This window comes from Ailuropoda melanoleuca, chromosome 8, assembly GCF_002007445.2.
Source record: "Ailuropoda melanoleuca isolate Jingjing chromosome 8, ASM200744v2, whole genome shotgun sequence".
Lineage (NCBI taxonomy): Eukaryota > Metazoa > Chordata > Mammalia > Carnivora > Ursidae > Ailuropoda > Ailuropoda melanoleuca.
Window position 1 is genome coordinate 73,135,172 of NC_048225.1, and position 6,994 is coordinate 73,142,165.

The window sequence follows — 6,994 nt, forward strand, 5'->3', positions numbered from 1 at the left end:
CTCCCCCTGCTTGTGTTCCCTCTCTCGCTGGCTGTCTCTATCTCTGTCAAATAAATAAATAAAATCTTAAAAAAAAAAAAGATCTCAGACCTTTAAAAAAAAAACTAAGGGTGTAGTATGGTGACTAACATAACATAATAAAAAAATTTAAAAATGGGAATAATAATAGTGCTGAAGATTATTGTGAGAGTTAAAGCAGTTAAAACAAGGGTTGACACAAAGTGAAGGCTCAATAAATGTTAGCTTTTATTATCCCTAGTGGGTAGGGTGGGAAAGGATGTGGTAAAATGTAGGGTAGATGGAAAAGGAATAGATACATGGAGGATCTACAAGATTTCCTGGAGCTGACATTTACTGGTTGAGACCTCTGTCTCCATCATTTAGGCAGAACTAGATTTAATTTTCTGTATTTTCTTAATAATTGGGTCTAACTTATCAAATCGTAGAGTGTTCTGTGGGGTACTTGTACCAGGAGAGTCTTCATTTTTTAAAAAAAGAGACTATGGCCGAGTGCATTTAGGAAACGATCATACCATGCCCCTTCCTCTTAGAGAATCATGGCTACCGCTTGTCCAAGTCTCTGAGAAGTGCTGTGAAAGGGACAACAGGTAAACCTCACTTATCTTGCTGTGTCCTCAAGTTAACCTGAATACAAAACTCCTTTCCATATACCATTTATTAACATCCCAGGAAAACCTACTAAACATAAATGCTTCAAAACATTGGAGACCAAAAATCTACTCAGATCCACAATCTTGAAAGAACAAAGCTATAATCCATTAACAGCATCACCACCACCAGAAAGAGGAATCTATTTCAGGTCGGCTCACTTCTTGTCTCTGTAACCTGCCAGAGCCTAGAGTGCCACTTTGGAAATGTCTGTTATTCTGGAGCGTGTGTGTGTGTGTGTGTGTGCACACCCACATGCATGTGAGGTGCTCACAGAGTTTTTGGTTCCTTTATGTTGTAATTAACCAGGTACTGCCTAAAGTATGTACTTATCAGCCCCTGTTGACTATCTACTATGAATGAGATGTCATGTTAAGTACTTTGGGGCCAAAGGGGAGTACTTGAAGGATTCTAAACTTTCCTCTTTAAGTGGCTTTGTGACACTCTGGAGCGTGACACTCTGCCTCAGCTTTCCTCCTTCTGCAATCATCAGTGTCCCTCTCAGATGCCCCCTCCTCTAAGACACCTCCCCTGTTCTTCCAGCTGGATCTCATCTGTGGATTCTCTAAACCTCCAGGCTTTTCTTACACCATTCATTTTACTCTGCCTCAAGTTGTAGATATTTGTGAACTTTTTATCCCTCAAAAAAATTGGAAGTTGTTGGCAGCAAGGACTGTGTCTCATTCATCTCTGTATTTCCTGCAATACCAACACCAGGGCTCTCCCACAGTCTGTGCTCAACATACAGTTGCTGAATTGGAACTGTTAGAATGAATCAAGGTACGGTCCCTGTCACTTGAGTTGTTCAGATCACATTTGTGGAGATAATACGCACACGGGAGGATATAATGACAGAAGGTAGAGGTGACTGGTCATCACCTAGTTAATGGAATAGGCTGACTCAGCTCCAGGTGGCTGGTAGTGGCTGCTTGACTTTCTGTATTTGATGGGATCTTGAGGCTACTTTTTGGCTAGCGGGAAGAGTGCTGTGGTCAGTTATTGGTGTCTTCCTCGTGTTTGGAGCTTACTGGTGGCATGCATTCAGATTATGTGGTGATACTATTATGGTCCACAGTGCATGGGGCTGAGAAGAAGTAGGTTACAATGGGCTGCTTGGGGTTGGGTACAGAAAGCATGTGCCATGGCTGGAGTTATTCCAACTGCACCATGGAAGAGGAGTAGGATTTAAAAACCATTGGGGAGAAATGATATAAGAAGAAAGGTGTGGTGGGGTAAGAGACCAAGATATTCCTGTGGATTATTTCATTAACTTGCCTCTTCTAGTAGACTGTAAACGTTCTGAAGTCAAGGCCCATTTTTGCACTACTCATGACTGTATACAGTGTCTCGCCGTGTGCCCGGTACAACACAAATACTCGCAGATATATGCTAAATGAGCAAGGAGTGTGCCCAGGACAGTTAAGATGACAAGTAGGATGAATGCAAATGTGGCTTAGGAAGGTTTCTTGAGACTGAAGAATTAAATTAATCTTGCAGTCATTTTGAAGAGTTGATATTATTGAGGGGACGACTTGAGTTCCATGGAGATGTCAGTGGTATTTGAGTGCTATATCTCACAGCTGAATTAAGGTAATTCATTTAGATCCATTTTCCATGATTGACCTCATCACAGCATCACACACCTGTCCCACATCAGTAGGAAATGCAAGTCTCAACAAAGCGTGAATGTCCAGACATGTTTCTGGGGCTGTTCAGCTAAGGTGGAATATCCTGGCTGCCTCAGGTTCCCAGGGAGAGAGCATTCTCTCCCGTCACAGAAAATCAGGCCATTTGTGAGGTGGGCTGCAGAGCCAGGACACAGGGTCATGAGCAGAGAAACCTGCAGCATGAATCCTCTCCTCTGCTCTCATGGCCCCATGAGTGGCAGCTCAGTTTGGGAAGAAGATTCATTTCATTCCTCAGGACAATCCCATGAAAGAGCTGTGCTGTTAGGCTTCCATGCGCGTCCACATCAAAATGGGTTGAGAGAAAAAGTGGATATTTATAAGTCCAAGTCATTAACTTTCCACCTGGGCAAAATATAGGCCCTCATGTTTAGTTTTCATTGGAAACAGAATAGGCATCCGTTATCAGTGTAGTGTCACGATTGTTTTAGTCACTTTTGTGACTATTTTTCTACCTTGTTTGGAATTCTCTAACTTGCCATCTCATCACAGTATTAAAATTTTGTGGCGTGTTTGGAAGAAGTTGTCTCAGGTTTCAAGGAATCCCAATTACTTAAATGTTTCAATTGATCTGAGGAATCTAATGGTTAAGTGGTTCATGCCTCATTGAGACCAACAATCCTTTCACATTTGTCAGAGAAACTGCTCTATGTATGTTTTGATTAATACTTATATTTACATGATTGAATGCGAAAATACTAAAATTTTATATTCTATGAAATAGATTCATAATGTTTAGTAAAAAATACGTTGGGAATGAACATTAGATTCTAGAGTCGGCGGTTTAATGTGGCTGGAGTTGTTTCTTGATCTGATAATGGTTATACCAGTGTGTTTAATTCATGAAAGTTCTCTTAGCTGTTAACTTCTGCACATTTTTTGATATGTGTGTTATTGTTCAAAAAAAATCGAAAGAAGTCATCACTTAGTTCCTTCTTTTTCATCATATTTAAGGCTGGAATTCCTTAAGAATCCACAAGAGTTAAGTTGGACAAAATGTAGAGGTAACAAATTGCTTTGATGGTGGAAGGCTCAAGGACACTAGACGTGGAAAAAGGTAGCTTATTTCTCATCACATTCACCTTGAACAATTAATTTCATGGAGCTGATATAATATTAATCATAATCACCAGTGTGATTCTAATAAGAGCATCATAGCTAAAGATGAAAGATTAAGTGTTTGGAAATTGATTTCCTCCTGAACAATGAAGTGCTTCTCCAGCTATCTTGTCAAAAGCAAGAACAACACACAGGGAAAAATTGCATAAAAATAAAAATATCCCAGGACACCCTTGATGTATACCCCTGACATATTATCTTGATGCCTTGAAAGTAAGAAACAATGTCAAATGCCTCTGTTAACAAGTGTCATTTTAAAAACATTTTTGCTTGCATTAATTCACTGAAGCTTCAGAGCAAAAGGCAGGTGAGCTAGGGTAGGAAGGTGGGAGCTGTAATGCTTCAAATGAGGAAGAAGAGAAGTAAGATCTTACCCTAGACTGTACAACCTAGGTAAGAACTCAGCCAGAGCTTCTCACTCCGGTCTGGTTCTGTTTTCTGTGTTCTTCGAGTATTCTTCTTTAAATATTTATTATATAGATGTGAATAAAGGTTGTCCAACAAAAAACACCCACAACCCTTTATTGAGTGTCCAGTCCCTATGAAGCGGAGTGCTGGGTGCATTGGGCAGTGGAAAGAATCCATAAAAATCTTTTCTAATTAATTGCATCACTCCTGCCAGCCAGGTCCTTTGCTTCTCAAGTTGGATGGGGTGGGTTTTTTAAAAAATAACTACAAGCAAAACTGCAGTAACTCTGGCATGAATGTTCTTTCTTAAGACACTGGTAAACACCCTGTGTTCAAAGCTCTGATAACCTGAATGTGGCACAGAAGTCCATGTGTAATGATGGGAGGCAAGTCATCCTTCATTAGCACAGCTAGACCAAGGGCCTGTGAATGGATGGGTCAATCTACAAGGATCCTGTGAAGGTACAATGGTTTCTAACTCTAGCTACTACCACATAAACGGTGTGTTGCTTCATGCACAAATATATAGTGATTTTATTATCCTATGTTGAAAAAGGATGCATGAGTGATTTCAGGGTTTGCTTCTGTCCCCCTGATTACTGTTGTCAAGGGGCTTCACAGCAGATCTTGGGGGAGGAACCTTGGAGAGTGCATAAGAATTTACTGCAAGGAACTTAAAGCTATTTTGTAAAGGTAGCTGAGGATTTGGGATGGAAAAGCTTATCTCCTTTTGGCCGCTACCGTGTGTTGGTGTACAATGGCAAGCCTAGAATTCTAATCAGCTTTTTTCCGCTTGCGCCACGATGGTGTCAAGATGCACTTTTTAAAAGCATCGTGTTCAGTCTGTGCTGAGCCCCAAACTGGAGTTGGGATTGGTTGGCTGCAGGGTACTTACTTTCACTTCTAGTGGTAACCATGGTGATGACTCTCAGCCCAGGCTACCTGGCTAATTCCTCTTCGTCACCTCACCTCCGGGAACTCTGGAGAGAAGACTGGGGAGCCTGTTCTTGCTTGTCTTTCTGAGTAACGGGTGGGCTTTCTGGGGAAGTGCTGTCTTCTGTATAGCATCATCTCCACCTTCAGAACTTTCAAAGGGTTGGACAGACCGTGGGGCCTTGGAGGACAGATGGATCGTGCTCCCATTACTCAAGGTGCCATCTTTCCTTTCTGCTCCTTTCTTTTCTCCCTGGCATTAATTAATATTCTCAGAGCATTCTGGTTTCATCACCGTGTCCACAAGTACATCTGTATATTTGGAATATTTCTAAGACATAAAGGAAGAGATAGAAGGAAGAACACTGCAAAAACAGAGTCCCTCGACATTGAGATGAGCTTAGATATAAATAAGTATTTTATTCTTTCCTTGATTACGTTTTGTGTGTACAACTTTTGAGCAAAAAAAACAATTTAAAAAGGTATCGCTATCCTCTGATTACACTAATAAATCACATGGATTGCTATGAAGCTGTGTAATGTATTACGTTCTGGAGGAAAAGAAATTTCTGTGATGAATTGGTGTCATCTATCTTACATATTTCTACCCTTCCAATCTTGACGTTAGATTGGATTTATGTAAGTGTTTGGAATTTCTAATTTTTCTGAAATGTGTTTATTTCAACTTTTAGGATAAGAAGGTTGACTTCTTTACAGGCTGGAGCAAATGTGAGAAAGCGAAGCTATCACAGCTACATTTCTTATTTTTGTACAGCTTTTGCTGATGCATAGAGACTCAGAGAGTTCAAAATCATTAAGACTATTAACTCTAGGAGGCACAGAGTAAACAAAACTTTGTTCAGTGGGATCTGGTTTAATTATTTCTCTTGGGAGTCTGTAGTGATGGTGGCTCCATAGCACTGGACTGGGACAGCCCCGGCCTCAAATTCCAGTTTGCGTAATCATTCATTGGCTGTGTGGCTTTTCCTGAGCTGCTAAACCTCTGTGAGCTTTACTGTCTTCCCCTCTACATAAGATGACCTAACTTACATAGTGATTGTGGGAATCAAATGAAGTAAAGTGATGAACAAAATAGACAAGAGACAAGGTCCCTGTCCTCAAGGAATTTCCTTTCTAGGCAGGGGGGAACACACACACACACACACACACCCCAATCAGAATGTGTCAGGAAGTAATGAATACTATAAAGAAAAATAAAGCAGGGTGAAAGGATAGGGATGATATGGTGGGGGAGGTGAGTAAAGAGTGGTGCTCTTCTTTAAATAGTGTGTGGTCAGGGATGTCTTCTTTGATTATATCTGGGAGACCTGGATGAAATGAGAGTGGCCATGAAGATATCTCAAGGAAGAATATTCCAGGCAGGGAGAGGAGTCAATGCAAATGTCCTGAGACAGGAATAGGATTGGTATGTTGAAAAGCACAGGAAGACCTGTGTGGCTGGGACTGATGAGTGAGAGGAGAGTAATAGAGGGGCAGTCAGGAAGCTCACGGAACAGAACATGCCCACCGTGGTGGCCATAGAACTCAGGATTTTATTCTGAGCAGAATAAGGGACCATTCGAGAGTTTTGAGCAGTCATCATGTTGGTTTTATATTTTGAAAGATCCTTCTGTCAGTTGTATGAAGAATAGATTCTAAAGGGTCAAGGGTGGAAGCAGAAATTTCAGTTAGATTATTAAAATTATTAAAATAATCTAAATAAGAAATAGTGGCTGAGGTGGTTAGTAGGAGAGGTGGTGAAAAAATGGTCCTATCTGGAGAATTTTTTTCCCCATTTTTTAAACAACTTTGTTGAGGTATAATTTTCATACCATACATTTCATCCATTTTAAATGCACAATTTGTATTTTTAGAAAATTTATAAATTTATGAAACCATCACCCCAATCCAGTTTTCGAACATTTCCATCACCCCCAAAAGATCCCATTTACATTTATTTATTTTTTTACAATTTTTATTTTGTTATATTAGTCACCATACAGTACATCCCCAGTTTTTGATGCCATGTTCCATGATTCATTATTTGCGTATAACACCCAGTGCACCATGCAATATGTGCCCTCCTTAATACCCATCACCGGCCTATCCCAGTCCCCCACCCGCCTCCCCACTGAAGCCCTCAGTTTGTTTCCCAGAGTCCACAGTCTCTCATGGTTCCT